Source organism: Lissotriton helveticus, chromosome 5_1, assembly GCF_964261635.1.
Source record: "Lissotriton helveticus chromosome 5_1, aLisHel1.1, whole genome shotgun sequence".
Classification (NCBI taxonomy): Eukaryota; Metazoa; Chordata; class Amphibia; order Caudata; family Salamandridae; genus Lissotriton; species Lissotriton helveticus.
In genome coordinates, this window is record NC_136065.1 from 2,106,026,777 (window position 1) to 2,106,043,446 (window position 16,670).

General features: G+C 47.6%; 1 pseudogene across 1 annotated transcript; it reads right to left on the reverse strand.

Annotated features, from left to right (window-relative positions):
- Positions 1 to 2,717: 2,717 nt before the first annotated feature.
- Positions 2,718 to 4,931, reverse strand: LOC144756371 (zinc-binding protein A33 pseudogene; annotated as a pseudogene). Its single transcript, XR_013595134.1, has one exon. The product of XR_013595134.1 is annotated as a zinc-binding protein A33 pseudogene (transcript).
- Positions 4,932 to 16,670: the final 11,739 nt, after the last annotated feature.

Here is a 16,670-nt window from a genome sequence, read left to right on the forward strand (position 1 = left end):
TCCTCGGCTACCTCGAGGTCCTATGAAAAGGTTAAAACAAAATCCTCCTTCTCCTCCAAAGCAGCCCAGCTTGGCCACCATGGATATCCTATTGTAAGAAATAAGGGCATTGCGCCCCTTCATTGATGAGACTAGAGCCACACTCCAAACGATCACGGACAAATTGTTAACTGTTGATGGACGTGTTACCCAATTGGAGCAGGATGTTACTTCCTTGACCTCGTCTGTCTCTAAGGTAGACCCGTTGTGTGCACAGGTCTCAGCCATGCATAGACAACTCGAAAATTTAGAAAATTGTAATAGAAGGAACAACCAACGAATTTAGGAGGGGACAGAGGGGTTAGACCCCCGGGTATTTTTCAAGACTTTTCTACCAAAAGTCCTTTCATTACCTGTTTGCACCATTCTCAATATACAGAGGGTGCACCGTCTGGGCCCCCCTCCAACTGCAATGTCCACCCAAGCTGTCAGGAAACCAAGAGGAGTTATCATATATTTCCTTGAATATACTGACTTGCGTAAAATTATATCAGCTGCGAGAGCCATGAAGCGAATTACATGGTCGGGCATTCCTCTCTTTTTCTCTCAGGACTATGCCAAGGCCACCACTGACAGACGCAAGGAATTTTTGTCACTACGTCCTCAACTGCGCTCGCTTTGAGCGCGTTATGGTCTGTTCCATCCCTGTCTTTTTAAGGTGACTCTTAATAACAAAACCACTACTTATGAGGACCCACTGAAACTGAAGAGTTTTCTCTACTCACATAGCTCTACTGCGATGGATGTTGCATCTGTGTCTGTGCCTGAAGACTTGGCTTTTTAACCTTTAGGCTTTTTTCTGGTGTTTTTTTTTTTCTTTTTTCTTAGTATCTGTTGTTCCTTGTTGTGTTATTCTACACCGAGCTGCCTGTGGAAAGCGCCGGGACACTCTTTTAGAGTAGCCGTGCGCTATACAAACTCAATATAACATAACATAACATAACATAACATACTTGAAGTTTACTATTGTTGACTTATGGTTGTATCCACATGCATTTATTACTGTTGATGGTTAATTCTTAGATACTGCTTTATCTTGACTTATATTTTAATATCTGGTTGTTAATGTTTTTCATTTGTTCTTTTGTCTCCATTTTATAGATCATTGTCCTGTGTGTTTCCTCTCCCCTCTTTTTATTCCTGGAGTCTGCCGAGCCGTCTCTACTTCCCGCCTTCCCTCACGAGTTGCGTACCCGTCATCATCCTATGTGGCATCCATCCTCCCTACCTGTACATGTCCTGGATGTTCTGTAATTCATATCTCTCCCTTCTTATCTTTCTTCTATTTTTTTTTCTTTTCTTGCATTTTTCCTCCTCTTGTCTTTTGGATCCTACTCTTTTTTCAATTTTTTCCTCTTTCTTTATTTCTTCCTGGACGATTTTGTGTTCTCTAATTTTTTCTCTTGTTTTCTTCATACTCCTGTGTCCTTCATCAGCCGCTCTTTCATTTGCTCTAATTATTTTTAACAACAGTTTTTTTATATATAGATTACTATATTGAATGCTATTTTTTGCTTATTCTTAATTCTTTCTGCATACAAACATGTTGTATTCTGTATTTTTCATGTATTCACACTTTAAGAGTTTTCTACCGTTTATTCTTAAGTCTTTGCTTTGATTTTTATGCATTCATTTTTGCTTCCCTAATATTGTTGTTCTGCCTTAACCAGCTTAATATGTACTTTTTTTACCTTGTTGAATGCGTTTAAAACTTGTTTCATGGAACGTTAGAGGTTTGCACTCCCCCATAAAGAGGCAGAGAGTACTAACACACTTAGCTAAGCTTAAAGCTGACATTGCCTGTTTACAAGAGTCACACCTTTCAGTTGAAGAATCTGTCAAAATCAAAAGAGACTGGGTTGGGGAGGTCTTCTTTTCCCCAGGTGACGGAAAGCGTAATGGGGTTCTCATTTTATTTCATAAATCCCTCTCATTTTATTTCATAAATCCCTCTCAGTCAAGATAGTTGCTGACTTAACGGATCAGCTTGGCAGATGGGTCTTGGTTAAATTTGTTGTGGATAATACACCAGTTTCCCTTCTAAACATATACGCTCCAACTACAGGTGACGCCTCTTTTTGGTCTTCTTTATCTCCTCATATTACCCAACACTATGAGGATAATTTCATTTTGGCGGGAGATTGTAATGACGTTTTTGACCCCTTTTTAGATAGGCACTCTACCAGCACATATATTCCCCATAAGTCACATAAATCTTTCAAACAACTCATTCATCAGTTTATACTTATTGATGCCTGGAGGTTATGTAATCCTACTTTATGAGAGTACTCTTTCTTCTCCCCACCACACAACACTCAATCTCGTCTTGATTACTTTTTTATCTCACATCATCTTTCTCAATCTTTGTTTGCCTCTGACATTGGTTCTATTTTGATCTCGGATCACGCACCTGTTTCCATTTACCTGAACATTTTACAGAAGTCACCCCTCACCAAAAAATGGCGCTTCAATAATTCCCTGCTTCTTGATTCTGATTTTGTTTCACTCTTCACTGCCTTTTTTCATGGCTTTTTCTTACGTAACGAATCCACCGAGGTGCCCTTTCCTGTTGTTTGGGATGCCTTTAAGGCATCCGCTAGAGATTTCATTATTGGTTATGAATCCCGCAAACGTAAGAAGGCAGAGCAAATTACTAATGACCTTCTCTCCAAGATTAAGAAATTGGAACATTCTTTTTTTTTTTTTTTTTTTCAATGCAAGTTTTATTGAAATGTTGTATGGCAAACATAAATTGCTCTTTTTCCAATACACACTTGACAATCACTTGCTACTAACAGCGGTTATTTAACAAAACCATAACATTGAGCAGTACAGGAGGCATGGTATGAGGAAGAGAGGGGATTTAGCATCAACAAATGGAATTTGGCCCAGAAGCAATTGTTGAGGTTAAGGGCAGGGAAGGGGATATAAACAGAGTACAAAAAGCATAACTGGTCATAAGCAAAGGCCCCAAAAAAATCGGGGCTGATGGGGATCCATGTTCTAGAGAGCGGTGTAATTAAAAAAAGACAGTAGTGAAGAAAAAATTATCAAAAAGGAAAAACATGAAATGTTGATGGACAGGGTGATGCTGCAAAACCTCAGCAAGTGTGTTGGTCAGGAGTTGGACCCTTCTAGTTCCCTCACAGGCAACTTTCCCTTCGCATAAGCACAAATAATACAAATCACTCACGGTTTATTCATGTTATGCAGGCAAGGGCCATGTTCAAACAGGTCTACTGCATGAATGTGGGGGCTGCATGCCAGAGCAGCTTTCCTGGAACAGGCGGACCACAAGTTTATTCACGTGCACGCACTGTCACATGAGAAATAAAATGACATGTGAATGCTCCTCAGTACTTTAAAAAAACAATGTAGGCAGTGCACCAAACAGCCAGTTCAGCTGCACAATGTAACATATCTTGCCAGTCTGGCCAATATCTTAAATTACTCTGCTAGCGGTTCCCTTGAACCATCAGTTTTATCAGTGACTACCGACCACTGGCTGAAAACAATCCTTTGCCTGTTTAGGCCATCTAGGTATAGGCAGTCCCACCCACAAATTTCCAGAGGAGCTAGAGGATGGAGACATACATGGATGGCATTTAGTTAGTGGATAAAAGAGCAGTGGAGAAGGTGGAGTCATGGTGGTAACAGTCAGATAGCTTAGCCCCAGGCCTGGCAGATACTCTGAGAACTAAGAAAGGCAAATGCCACTACTGGAAGGAAAGGGAGAGGCTTTTGAACGGAGTTAAGTTTTGACCCATATAATAAATGCCTCTTGGCATCACAAGTAGCTGTTACCTTACCACCCAAATCCACACAGTACTTCTGTGCTGTTAACCACACAATATCTGTGAAGCCACACTCCCATACCAAAATGTCAAAAACAGCTGAAAAACAAGTACTGGGCAAGAGATATGTAAAGGGAATATAAAAAAGTGCATTTTGAATCTGGGTATTCACATCAGCCGGTTAAATCCCACTGCCCCTCTCCACCTACTGAAGGAATATACAATTTTTAAAAAATGGGTTTAGAGAAGGGGTGCATTAAGATATCAAGACATCAGTAGAGGTAGGGCACAGGCACATGAACAATCTTATTCGGTGTTGCATGTCTGCTGCTCGGGGAAGGGACAAGATGCAAGCTGTGCGCAGGACTACTAGAGAAGTACTGGTGAAGATGCCCCTTGCATGTGGCCCAGCTAGGGCTTGTGGTGGATGATCCGTAGCGGCTCTGCATTCTTGCCGGAGTCATTCAGGCACGGGCAGAAGTAGGGGTACAGCTTTTCAGTGAAGGTGCTGGTGAAGGTGTAGATGAGGGTCATGTCGTCGCCATTGTAGAAGGACACCTGCCCTCCCTCATAGTCCAGATAGACCCCAATGCGTTGCGGTTTGACCCTCAGGGTGAGGAGTCTGTTCGGTGAATCCAGGGCCTTGAACTCGTAACCATTTCGCAGCCACAAAATCCAGAAGCCGGTCTCTGGCGACAGGGTGATCCCTCCTTTGCGGGCGATGGACTCGCGGGCCACACCGAGGTTCCATTTGGTCTTGTTGCCCACCTCCACCTCCCAGTAGTGACGGCCAGTCGTGAAGCCCTCAGCGCCAAGAACACAGCAGCAGTAATCAAATCGTTTGAGGTTTTCTGGAAGTTGCTGTTTGGCGTCACTGTACCGCACACAGGTGAGATCATCAGAGATGATGAGGTTAGGATGAGCCGTGCTAGGGTCCAGAAGCACCGTAGAGAGAGAGATCTCCTGCGGGAACTCCTCGGGCTTCACCCCGCCATGCTGCTGTTGCTGCTGCTGCACCTGCTGCTGGGGCTTGTCGTGGAAGTTGTTCATGGTGGCGGCGGGGGGTTCTCGTGCACCAGGCCGCGGATGGAGGGGGCGTCTGTGAATTGGAACATTCTTATTCTAAATCTAAAGAATGTCTTAACGAACTCATAGCCACTAAATTGGAATTTAATAAGGACACCACAAATCATGCCTCCAATTATTTACTGCGTTCTAGCGCTAAATTTTACGGGGGTCAAAATAAGGCCGGCAAATTATTGGCAAATTATTTGAAAGTTAAAAAGAATAGGACTAATATAGATAATATCTATGGTCAGGATTCTGTTCTGAGACACAAAGGCGTTGAGGCGGAAGCCGGGGGCGTTGTGTGCTGTATTTTAAAAATTGCACTTTGCACTTTGATGTAACAATTTTACTGTGTAGGTTAATTGATTTTAAAATTGCCCACACGTATTCACAAATTGTTTTTAAAAATATCTCGCTACTTATAATTGGCAGCATAGTTGAACACTAACTATTGCACGGGTCCAGGCCCCCTCGAACCGACTCCCAGAGCGCATTCTTCACCTTGGGCGCAGGGAGAGAAGGGGTCGGCCATCTTGGGTGAGGGAGGGGTAGCGCTGCAGATGCTGGACGCTTCCCACCCTCCTCACACCAGATATAAGGAGAAGCATTTCCGCCGGCGCAGCGGGCGGGCGCAGCAGGCGCCCCGGCGGCGCGCCAAAGGCAAGCCCGTCTGCGCCCGTCCGCGCCGGGACCGGGCCCAGGGCCATACCCCCTGCTCGTACACTCCTATACAACCGTAGCACGCTACTGGAGCTTCGTCCTACTCATGCCCCCTACTGTACAAAATTAAATTTACAGCTTACTACCAAGGACCCTAACATAAAATGCTCTTTTTGTAATGCCACAATTCCCTTGCATATTTACACTACCCCTATTAAAACACCTAGAAATGTCTGCGAAAAGCAAGTCGCTATGGCCCTTATCAATGCGCGATCTCTGGGCAAACACTGCCAAGAGGTAGCAGATCTCATCACCGATCATAATTTGGATGTCCTCTACGTTACCGAAACATGGACGGATGAGGCATCTGCACCTGAATACGTTACGGCAGTTCCTCCAGGCTACAACGCCTATCGGCAGGATAGGGCAAGGCAAAGAGGCGGAGGACTGGCCATTATAGCAAGAGACCAATACGAGGTCCGTATCTCTCCTATCTCTGCCACATCATGTGAAGCAACACATTTTAATATAACATTTACACCTCTGTTCAGCTTCAAGGGAGTGCTACTTTATCGACCTCCTGGGACTAGAGCAGCCTTTCTCACCAACTTAACTGACATACTAGAATCTATAGCTATTGAAGACTCCACCACAGTATTGGGCGATTTTAACTTTCACTTGGAACAAATCAATGACAAAGACACTATCGCCCTCACATCAGACCTAGAAATTGTAGGCCTTAGGCAACTGGTTATGGCTCCTACCCATCAGGCAGGACATACGCTGGACGGTATCTTCACCAACGTTGAAGATTTAAATATAACCGCAATTCTTCCCATGACTTGGACAGATCATGCGGCCATATTTTGCAGCCTTGCCTTCAAAGGATCATCAAGTAAGATGATCTCCTACCCGAAACCAGGCACGTTCAAAGTGTGGAAGGACATAAATTACAATGACCTTAACACACTTCTGAACAACACCAGTCCTGACCTATCTAATAACCCGAGCACTGCGACCCACCAATTCCAGGAATGGTTGGCCGACGCCATGACCCAGATGGTACCTACTAAATCTTACTCAAAAAACAGGAGCCTGCCGACTGCCCAGTGGTACACAGAAGAGCTCAAAACTCAAAAACAATTAACTAGGAATAGGCGCTGGCGACGAACGTACGATAACGAAAATAAGATTAAATATAAAGAATCTCTCGCCACCTACAAAACGATGATAACGACAGCAAAAAAGCACTTTTTCTCGCTACACATAGAAAATGCAAAAAATTCCAGCAAGCAACTGTATAACATTGCCAAAACCCTATCCGGGAATACACCGGACCTTAATCCTCCCCCATCGCAAGTATTTTGCGATGCCTTGTCTGAGTTTTTCTTCTCAAAGGTTAACAATATATACCAAGCTTTCTCCTCAGAATCTAATGCCGGCAGGGCTTTCACCCCCCCCGACCATGCCAGGAGATACTATGACAAGTTTTAAACACCTAACGATTGATCAAACAAAGATCATAGTGAGGTCTATCAAATCAGGGTCAGCTCTAGATCCCTGTCCAACTTCGGTACTAGGCATGTTACCAGACACTACTATCCCAGTCATCACCAAGGTCTGTAACACGATACTGAGCTCTGGGATTTACCCCGACTCTTTGAAAAATACTTTGATCAAACCCCTGCTAAAAAAAACAAATCTCGATAAACAGGAATTGAAAAATTACAGGCCTATAGCCAGTCTCCCTTTTCTAGCTAAAGTGATCGAAAAGGCCATGAATCAGCAGCTAATGGAGTACATTGAAAGAAATAACCTGCTTGATGACACTCAGTTTGGTTTCCGTAAAAATCATGGTACGGAAACTGCGCTCATCAAAGCAGCGGATGACATTAGGCTCATCCGTGATCAGGGAGGAACAGCACTATTGGTACTCCTAGATCTCTCAGCTGCTTTTGACACGGTCGACCACAAGACCTTGGTCGACCGTGTCGGAAAGATGGGCATTCAGTCCATTGCGAGAGACCTTCTTGCTTCCTTCCTGGCCAATAGAACTCAGGCGGTTGCTTTAGGACCATTTCGATCAGCCAATCTGTCGCTACCGTGTGGGGTTCCACAAGGCTCATCCCTAAGTCCGACACTGTTTAACATTTATGTGTCGGACCTTGCTAATGTCATCAAAGCACACGGGATGAGCCTAACCTCATACGCCGACGACACGCAACTGGTACTGGCCATAAGGGATGATGGGCTGAAGGTGGCAGAACGGTTCCAAAAGGGAATGACTGCTATTGGTGAGTGGATGGCAGGAAACTGCCTGAAGCTCAACTCTGATAAAACAGAGGTGGTCGTCTTTGGCACTCTCTCGCCAGCCTGGTCTGCAACGTGGTGGCCATCAGCCTTTGGCACTCCACCGTGCCCTACTGCCAAAGTCAGAAACTTGGGAGTCATCTTTGATGACAAGCTTAACTTCATGGCACATGCTAATAAAGTGGCGTCCACGGCCCATTTTAAACTCAGGATGATAAGAAAAATCATTCCTTTTCTGCCGCACACAGCCGTAAAGACCCTGGTCACCTCACTAGTCTTAACTTCTTTAGACTACTGCAACGGACTCTTCCTGAATGCACAAACAAGAGTCACCAAAAAGCTGCAGACAGTACAAAATGCGGCTGCACGCCTGCTGTCTAAAAAACCTAAATTTGCGCCCATTTCAGATACTTTGAGGACCTACCACTGGCTGACCATTCAAAACAGAATAAAATTTAAATCACTGTGCACAGTCTACAAAGTGATGCAGGGTCAAGGGCCTCGCTTTCTAAAAAACCAATTAACACCTTACAAACCGGTTAGAAAGCTCCGATCCACATCACTTAACCAACTGGTGGTTCCACGTAGTAAAACAGTCTCCTGGGGCGATCGCCGCTTTCTAGTTGCGGCCCCCAAAATCTGGAACACCTTGCCGCATCACATAAAAACCAGCCCCTCTCTTCTACAGTTTCGGAAAAAACTGAAGACATGGTTATTCAACCAATAACATCGCACACCAGTCAACAAGGACTTCACCTTTAGGGAGGGACATTTCTGCAGTCTAGCGCCGAGACGCCCACGGGTTTTCGTTCGCGCTCTATAAATGTCAAAAAATAAATAAATAAATAAGATGAAGACATCCTACAGGAATTTCTTCAATTTTACAAAACATTATATTCCTCAGAAACAACTTCCACTTCCCAGGATATTTATCAATTCCTCTCCGACATTGAGTCACCTTTTGCTATCCCTCCTGACTTATCCTCATTAGAATCAGATATAACTCAGAAAGAACTTCTTGGTGCTTTGAAAGCCAATAAAAAAGATAAGGCCCCGGGTCCAGATGGATTCACAGTAGAATTTTTTCTCCATTTCTCTGCATTACTTATCCCAAAACTAAGCACACTTATTTCCACTTTTCTTGACTCCGGTTCTTCCTCAGGTTCCTTTTCGGGCGCTCTCATTTGCATTCTTCCCAAACCAGGTAAAGACCCACAGTACTGTAAAAATTATAGACCCATTTCCCTAGTAAATATTGATTACAAATTTTTTTCTAAAACCTTGGCTCTCCGTTTAGAATCCTTTTTGCCAGACTTATTGGGGAAGGAGCAGTCTGGTTTCGTCAAAGGCAGATTGCTTTCAGATAACACTAGACTGTTCTTCGATATTCTCTCTAAGACTTCACATTCTTCTCATTCTATTGCTGCAATTGCCTTAGACGCGGAAAAGGCTTTGATAGAGTTGAGTGGTCGTATTTTTTTCAGACGTTGAAGTGGTTCGGCCTTGGCCCAAACATTTCTACCCTCATCTCTCTCTCTTATACTCGCAACCCAGAGCTGCTATTGCAGCGAATGGTGGCATTTCTCCTTATTTCTCTCTTGGTAGAGGGGTTCGCCAGGGTTGTCCTCTTTCGCCCTTCCTATTCAATCTTGCCTTAGAGCCCTCCTACTGCGAATTCGCCAAAATACTGCCATAAAGGGTTTCACTTTCCAACAGTCCACAATTAAAATGGCGGCATACGCAGATGATGTTCTATTATTCTTGTCTGAGCCCACGACTTCGTTACCTGCTTTTTTAACTGAAGTTAATTTATTTGTCTCTGTTTCTGGCTATAAATTAAATAAAGATAAATGCGAAATTTTACCTTTGACCAGTTACTTCATTTTTGATGCATGTGCCCTCCGCTCTCTGCCTCAATCCCCCTTTCAACAAGAAGTCGCTAAACCTCCTTGAGTTCCCTTTACTGTTTTATCTCCTTTTCATTAGCAGATATCTTATCATCCTTTTGTATATTAATACATTAATAATTGTTGCATATTTCATCATAGCTGCTTTTATATGCAGTTAATCATCTTTGGATTGTTTCTTTCATTTATTTTATTGTTTACTTTCTTTTTGTACTGATCTCTTTCATCAGTATAAGTGATTTTTTATGACTGTTAATAAAATCTTTTTTTTTTTTACTTAGGAACTCTGTGAAATTTATGCCGCTTGCAAGTTATGCAAGATGTGTTTCTGCTCTTATGACAGAGCAAGATATTGAACTATTATTTCATCCGCAGTACATAATTAATGATTATCAGATGAGAGGTTTGCTAACTGGTAATGTTGCCAACAAATGTTTTGTTTTCCCTCAATTATATTCTGATGGTTCGTTTTTCTCCCCTTCTTCGGGCTCTTTAATAAATGGAACTGGATTACAGTGTAAGCATTGCACTGTAAGCAGTGTGGAATAAAATCTGAAGACGTGTTTGTTCTTTACCCCAGGAGGGGCTTACGATCAGTGGCAATTCTGAAGTGATGTCCATACAGGTACAAATCAAAGTGGATCAGCCCCTTTTGTTTTCTAGTGCCTCTCTCTCGATCTTTCAATATAGCTGTTTAGTTCTTGAGAGGATTTGTCTGGAAAATGCAATGGGTTTCTACTATCCTATCTTTTGGTTCTGCATGAACACAGCTCCCAGTCCCACCAGGCTGGTATTAACAATAAGCTATGAGCCCTAAGTGGAGTCAAAGTAGTATAGAGTGGTGCAGTGGAGGATGGAGTCTTTGATGGATTTGAATGTCCTATGTTCCAATTCACCTCATCACCACGGCTTGGACGCTTTTATCAACGTCCGCTGGGATTCCATGGGTGTTCCTGGTTTGGGATTAATCACCCACAGTACGTTGCCATTCCTTGTAAATTTCGCTCTTGCTCTGCTGAGCGTGCAGGGTGGCGTTGCTAATGTCAGAAACTTTTTGTGGGCTTGCCGTGACTCCCGACCTTGTCAAAAATGAATCTCATGGGGCGTGGCCAAGATGGCGACCGGGACGGAGGTCTAACTGCGGAGCTCCTCGCCCTAATCCCCTGTAACCCCCCACAATAGCCCCGAAATCGCTGATTTGGCCCCCCTAGCACTCCACCCGAAGCAGCGCGGACATACAGTCCTGGAACGCGCCTCACCCGCGAAGAAACGGCACTTGCTCACCGCCATCGCCAGCCGGCGCGAGCCGAGATAGGGGCCGGGTGAGGGTCGGACCTGCTTCCGTGCCGGGGCCGACCGTCCCGCCTGAGGGAGTCGCAGCTGTTGCCGAGCCGTGCCCTCGGCACCGGGGACCCCCCCCGAGACACTGAGGGACCACCTGAGGAGGGTCTTCGCCCCGCGGGCGGAGTGCCCCGCGGCCCGGGCAGAGCTTAAATCCAGCCCCCGGTCTGGGCCTACACCCAGCGCGGAGCCGGCAGGAAAAGCCGAGGCAGCACCAAACTGAACTGGCCCACGCTGCTGGGTCCTTGAAGCACCACCACCGGCGCAAAGCCACCGCTGCCCCCGAACCCGCAGAGAGGCCACAGAAACCGGAGACTGCACCCAGGGCGGACTGCGGCCCAGGCGCGCGCTACTTTGGGCCCCGGCTTGGGCCTGCACTGCAGCAAAACCGGCCGACGAGCGCCCGGCAACGGACGGAAGGCCTCCTGAATAGGCGCTAGGGGTGAGAACTTGTATGCATCAGGCACGCTTGGCCCCACGCTGGCCGTCCTCTCGCCAGGCCATTTACAGCTGTGTGGCGCCCCACATCGGGGCGCTGACCAGAGGCCCCGGCTTGGGCCTACGTAACACAGCCACGAACGAGGCGATCTCCGGAGGCCCGGATGAAATAGACCGCCTTCGCACCACCGCCTGGGGAGTCAGGGGGCCGACCTGACCTGAAGAGCCGGAGAGCCAGAGCCCCGACCCGGCCGAGCGAGGCCCATGTGAGAGGCCTGAGGGACGCTTGGACAACGCAGACAAATTGGGGCGCAGCAACCGCACACTCAGAGGTGAGGAGGGGGGGTTCAGGGGGCCTGGTGATCGTGCCCCCGGCGGGAGGAAAGTAGACACCCCATCATCACTGACCCCCCACCCTCGCCCACTGAGGACTGCTTGAGGGGACCAGGCAAGCGGCTGAGGAGCCCAGGGAGCACCCAAAAGACACCTCACAAAATCCTGCTGCTAGCCTCCGCAGCGACACCATACTTTAACTTGCGCTGGTGCTTCCCCAGCGACTTCACAGGGCGTCATCGAACACACTTGCTGCAACGGGACAAAGGGGGTGACAGGGGAGCCTGCTGCTAGTCCTCCCTGGCGGCGAACGGAAGGGTGAGCTGACCCGCACCACCTGGATTGACCGGCCACGGCACAATGTCCAACGCTACCCGCAGGGGGGTTCGACCGATTAATGAACTCCTCATGAAGGCATCCACAAAAAGTGAGAAGTCCCAAACACCTACGTCACCATCGACATCGGCGGTTACCCCACACAAGTCCTCTGAGGAAGCCCTCATCACAAAGTCGTTTTTGGAAAGCCTGTTCAACACGCTACGTGATGACTTCCAGACTTTAAAACAGGAACTGGTGAGTGAGCAGAGGGAACTGCGCCGAGACCTAGATGGATTGGGGGAAAGAGTTGTGGCGGTGGAAGATTCCAACCACGCACGCGGTGATGAGCTGGAGCACCTTCAACAAGAGGTCCTCCGCCTTCGGGAACAGCAGGTGGACCTCCAGGCTCATGCGGAGGACCTCGAAAACCGCTCCCGGCGGAACAACATACGGGTTCGGGGAGTACCATTGAAAGCAGAAGGGAATAGCGTCACGATGTATCTCCAGGACCTCTTCCGCGAGATCCTCAAGGAGCCTGCTGACTTTCCCATCCGCATAGGCCGGGCACACCGAGTGGGACTGCCCCGCCAAGCCCCAGCGCCCCCCCCGGACATCTTGGCGTTCCTCCCGGACTTTCCCCTGAAAGAAAGAATACTACGGGAAGCACGTAGAGCGCAACCCCTTCGCTTCCGAGACTGCCCTATTGAACTTTTCCAGGACCTCTCAGCTATAACACTTCAGAAGCGCAAAGACTTCAGGGCAGTCACCACATTTTTGAGGGGAAAAGGGGTGCCATACTCCTGGGGCCATCCGTTTCGTTTGATCTTCAAATGGGAGGGAACCCTGCACCAGCTCCGTTCGCTTCAGGACACCTGTACCCTACTGGGCCTTGAACTGCCTGACGACGCATCAGAGGGGTCCCCTTCCCCGGGATCCTCCCAACTTAACGGGACGCAATCCTCTAGAGACGGTTGGCACCAGGTACGGAGACGTCGCACGCCTAAGACCCGCCTCCGCCCGGACCTGGGAACGATCGCCAAAGAACACACCGCAGCCATCGAAGCAGTGGTCAAAGACACCGCTATGAAATCCTGAACTTGCTCAAGCTAGGGAACCATTCTTACTGCATGTTTTCATAGTGGGGGGGTGAGGGGCGAGGGGCCACATGGGTCGCCACTGCCACAGTCTCCTTTACCTTCTAAACCTACAGGCCTGAACTGACTCTGGATAGGCCTGGGACTATGACTTCTAGTTGGGGACCTCAAGTTGGGGTTAGGGTGGGAAGGAGAGGGGGGTGCTGGGGGGTTGTTGGGGTGTTGTTGGGAACCGGGATGGGGAACAGTGTTGCGTGGGGAACAGGGGTGGGACTGTGGAGGGGACCAGTATGCCGAGGGACATCAACAGATCTCATGTGCTGACCTTTGCTTGCTGTGCGCGGCAAGAGGTGGTGCCGCCACGCTTTGTCGAACTCGTGTTACCCCGTGATGTACGATACACTAAAGGTGTTGTCTCTCAATGTAAAAGGCCTCAACAGCTACTCATTGGGGGGGACCTCAACTTGGTCATGGACACGAACAAAGACAGGTCTGGGCGCCGTTATAGGGAGGCGGGAGCACTTTCTGAAGCGGGTGAGTCGTGGTTGCGGGAGAGGGGTCTGTTGGATCTCTGGAGGGCGGTGCACCCCGACGCAGCGCACTTCACTTTCTACTCACATGTACATCACATGTACGCGTGTTTAGATCACTTCTTGGGTTCCTCAGACCTACTCACTCGCATCACTGATGCTTCCATTGTCCCGGCGGCCCTCTCGGACCACGATGCAGTGGAACTGACACTCAACGTACCCCAAATTTCACGCGCCCCGGGCTCGTGGCGGCTTAACGAGACCCTAATACAGAGACAGGCTGTTACTAAACAAATCCATACCTGCATCTCGGACTACCTCGCCACTAATGATAACTCCGCAACCCCAGTGACAGCCCTTTGGGGAGCCTTGAAAGCTGTGGTCAGAGGGGAATTGATCGCAATCGCAGCTGCAGACGCCAAACTCCGCAAAGAAAAGAGGGAGGACCTCACAGCACAGGTGGCTGAATTAGAACGGGTTCACAGCCGCACTTGTGCCCCTAGAATCTGGCGACAGGTGAAGGCTTCCCGTGTGATCACCCCTGTCTAGTGGGCGGGGATTTCAATTCCAATTATGAACCCCTCTCCGGACTACGTGATGGTCCTTCTCTGGACGAAGACTCCACCTGGCTGATTCCAGAGTCGGCGGCACCACCTCCAAAGGCCTGGACCCCCTTGGCCTTACAAATAAACGCCCTCACCCTTAACTTGGCACTCCGGGCATGTAATGGGCATTGTAATTCGGACATACCAAGTAAACCGACTTACAACAAACCCGGTAGTGAATCCCGTCTAGATTACATTATGGTCAAAACCTTCATGTGGCCAGCAATAATCGATTTTAAAGTATGCCCAAGAATGGATAGCGACCATAATTCCCTGGAATTGACTTATTCCCTTCACTGGAATCAGGAACCTTCACAGGGAACTGGTAGTGACAAGTCAGGCCTCCTACTCGAAAACAATCGTAGGAAAGTCAAGTGGGAGACGCTAGTCACTAGTGCAAATAAAATACCGTGCCTCTATGAAAGGCTAATTCCATTTTTTGAGTGTGCCTTCGAGCTAGGTACTAAAGACCTAGATGAAGTATCTAGAGGCGAACTAGCAACAATACACAAAAATATTACAGACTCCCTTCAACACGACTTGTTCACATCCGCCGCAAAAAAGAAGGGCTCAAAGCCAAAGATCTCGTGGTATAACGCCACGTGTAGAAAGGCAAAGGCGCACTTGATAGCTGCTATTAAGGGACGCCTCGGCAGGGAAGAAATTAGTGACAGGAGAAAAAACTACAAGAGCCTTGTGGTGAATGCCAAGGCGGAATGGGATCATGATTACTGGGAGACCCTCACGAACGCACTATCAACCAGAGATTCACGTAAATTCTGGCGGGTAGTAGCGAATGGCACGACTGAGCTTTCTCCAGCACTTGAGCCAAATATAGCCCCTTCTGTGTGGCAGGCCCACTTTGAAGCATTGTATGAGCAGGGTGTTGGGGATTCTACCATTGAGCCTTCTCTGATCTGTCCAACCCCCTCTGGGCCTCCTTTTACAGAGAAAGAAGTGAGGCAGGCTATTAAGAGCTTATCTGCTGGAAAAGCACCTGGATTAGACGGGGTTCCGGGGGACCTGTTCAAACAGGAACCAGGGATTTGGGCACCGTACCTCACACTTATGTTCAATGCTATTCAGGGTGGAATGACTGTACCAGATACTTGGATGGGAGCAGAGGTAGTCCCAATTTTTAAAAAGGGATCCCCTCTGCTCCCATCCAACTACCGCCCTATCAGTCTGATAGATATATCCCAAAAACTCTTTGGCAGACTGATTTTAAATCGTTTGCAGGTGTGGATCCAAGAAATGGACATCCTGTCACCATACCAGGCAGGATTTCGGGAGGGTGTATCTACTACTGACCAAATTTTCAGGCTTCAACTCCTCTATTGGAGAACAGCGGTTATCGAGGGCGGAAGTCTATATACCATCTTTGTAGACCTCCGTGCCGCCTTCGATTTGGTTCCCAGGGCAAGGTTGTGGAGCGTCATGAAGGACCTGAACGTCCCTGAGGATATTTTGGCAATCCTGATGAGACTCCACTCCAACAATTATGCTCGAGTCAGGTGTGGCAAAGGTGGCAAGCTAACCGAAAGGTTCCCCGTTCGCAGAGGTGTAAGACAGGGTTGTGTGCTTGCACCCACCCTGTTTTGTATCTTTGTGAACGGGGTAGTTGCCCACCTCAACAGGATTGCTAACTCTGATGCCCCAAAGCTGACTGGCAAAAGGGTGCCCGCAATCATGTTTGCGGACGACACCCTGCTGCTGTCTAAATCTCCGATGGGGATCCAACGTATTTTGGACGGCTTCCTTGATTTTTGCTCTGAGAGGGGATTGGAAATAAACCCCCAAAAAACCAAATTTATGATTTTAAATCCGAGCGCCCGAAATAGAGCCCCTCCTAACCTAGGAACGATCCAGTTAGAACGGGTCCATAATATTGAATATTTGGGCATTACGATAAATGAATATTTTGCTTGGTCATCTCACCAGGCCAAAATGACCATCAAACTGGCACAGTTGGCGGGTGGCACTTTGCGCCTGGCGAATAAATCAAGCTATCGACCCCTTGCCCCAATTATTCATATATACAAGACGCAAGCGAGAGCAGGGGTTACTTACGGGGGTGAGCTGTGGGGCTATATTCAACACCCGAAGCTGCAGGTCAGTGAGAACAAATTTCTGCGACAGCTAGCCACCCTTCCCCAGAGTACCCCATTACTTCCACTCAGGCTAGATCTGGGTATCATTCCAATAACAGAGGAACTGGGACTTAAACCCCTAA